Genomic DNA, 2,500 nt, shown 5'->3' with positions numbered 1-2,500 from the left:
TACACTACTACTACTCTGATTGATTGATTGATTGATTGATTGATATATTGATTATCTGATTGATTGATTGATATATTGATTGATTGATTGATTGATATATTGATTGATTGATTGATTGATTGATTGATTGATTGATTGATATATTGATTGATATATTGATTGATTGAAACACAGCTTTGATAAAAGCACTTCCATTTTGATAACCTGATGTTTGTAAATGTTCTTTCAATAAACGGATTGCAGCGGTGACGCTGTGACCATTGTTTGCCCGTAATCATCAGTATATGTGTATGCAGTCGTTGTTTTGTCTCACGGGAAGGCCGCTGGTTGCCACAGCAACTGCTGCCCTCATTGCCATTTCACAACAAACAAACCAGCAGATAGACAGGAAACAAAAGAGAAGCAACAGGTCCTATTAACAGCCAAGTATTTCCCTGGGTGCATTAGCTCCTGTCATCAGCGTGCGTGTAAATTGGACGGGGACGTTAACAAGACATCCTAACGGCAGCAGTGTCTCTAATGTCCTTCCTGTGTGGTGTCCAGACTGAGCCTGAAGGGCCGACATGACAAAACCAAACAGGCTGCGGGGCATTGTGTCTCTAACAACACGGCCTCCGGTCACAAAGCTGGAATGAAGCCCAGAGGACAAACGTGAAAATGTCTGTTTGTCCCCGTGATGAACATCTGCTTATCTGTCCCTGAAGGACAGCCTGCGGAGGTCAGGCGTCGAGAAAAAGCTACCAAAAGACCCAAATGATAGAATCAAACAAACCTCAATCCTATAACGGGTGGGGGGAATAGATAGGGTTTTTTTGCCTTTATTTATAGGACAGCTGAAGACATGAAAGGGGAGACAGGGGGGACAAGATGCAGCAAAGGGCCACGGGCGGGCTCAAACCTGCAGCCGCTGCATCATCAACATGATGTGATATCATCTGTGATATTTGAATTTAATGTGGACTGAAGAGGTGAAACTTTCCAGTATATGTGTATGTTTATCCTTAGTTTTGTCTCGTGACTCAGAACCGGAGCTCGTGTTTCTCCTATCCGGTGAATGCCATGTGGACCAGCCAGACCCTCCTCCACAGCGCCGTGGAGGAAGGTCTGGCAAAGCGAGACTACATGCTGAAACTAACAATGGTGATGATGTTAGGGCTGAGGTGGACAGAAGAGGAGTGATGGAGCTTGATTTGATTTTGATTTGTTTTATTTTATTTTCACTACAAAAACATTAAGACAGTATTATTATATTACACAAAAAAAGATGTGATGGACGATTGCCGAAAACCCCTCCAAATAAGGCTTAATAAGTGGCAAACTCTGTAGAAACAATAACATTTAACAATTTAAAAACAATTTATGTTATTATGTAAAAAACAAAAACAAAACAAATCAAAAACACATTTAATTTTTATATGATACAACTTAAAATTATGTTTAGAAAACAAACCCAAATGGAAAATTCAGACAACTTAGGAGCAACAATTTGACTCTCAATTTAAACTTTTCTTTAGAAAGCTCAGTGAGCGAAGTGGGAAGACTGTTCCATATCTTCGACCCTCTGTATAATAATATATTATATATAATATATGTCTATACAACACACTAAACTGTATTTGAGTCGTACGAGAGTAGGGAGGTCTAATAAGACAACTACTACGAGTCGGATACTGATGAAATTCATTATCAAAAGTAAAAATATTACAAAGGTTCTGGGAAAATAACTTTTTTTTATAGAGACAAATAAAGCAATTTGAAGTTGATTCACTTGACATACACTAAGAATACTTGCATGGGCGTCTACGATTAACACAAGATATTATTCTTAAAGCTCGCTTCTGAAGTTGAAAAATACATTCCAGTTTGGTTGGGTGGGTGCTAGCCCAAGCAACATTGCAATAATTTATATATGGATACAACATTGAGTAATACAACATATTGCAGGTATAAGTAGAATAAGTTTGAATGTGTGAGTCAGGAGCAGTTTCTGGACGGATCTCCACCTTCCTGCTGTGTCAGTGATCTAGAAGAAACCTAAAGAGGGTAACACCAATAATTGCTGTTGTGTAGCTCGGTTCCCGCGGTCTCTCTGTCCTCTTTACCGCCCAGCGTGACTCAGGCTCACTCCAGTCGTGCTTGGTTGGAACAATTGGCTGCTTGATTATTATCATGTGGTTAGGTTCAAATTGATTTGATCAGTTGGTGGTAAAGTAATATCACAAACTGCAATATTACACTACTTTATGGCTTAGATTAGATTTAGATTGTATTAGTTTGTATAAACCATCCTCAGACCAATCTCAACCTGACTGGTGACTGTGTTTCAGGTCTTCTTCCTGTCCTGAAGCTACTCAGACTGTCCTGTGTGTGTGTTGACTTGTCTTCAGACTGTCCTGTGTGTGTTGACTTGCCTTCAGACTGTTGTGTGTGTGTTGACTTGACTGTTTTTCGAGACTGTCCTGTGTGTGTTGACCCTTGTCTTCATACGTTTGTGTGTGTG

The sequence above is a fragment of the Etheostoma spectabile genome, chromosome 3, assembly GCF_008692095.1.
Source record: "Etheostoma spectabile isolate EspeVRDwgs_2016 chromosome 3, UIUC_Espe_1.0, whole genome shotgun sequence".
NCBI classification, from domain to species: Eukaryota; Metazoa; Chordata; class Actinopteri; order Perciformes; family Percidae; genus Etheostoma; species Etheostoma spectabile.
This window is presented reverse-complemented; position numbering follows the sequence as displayed.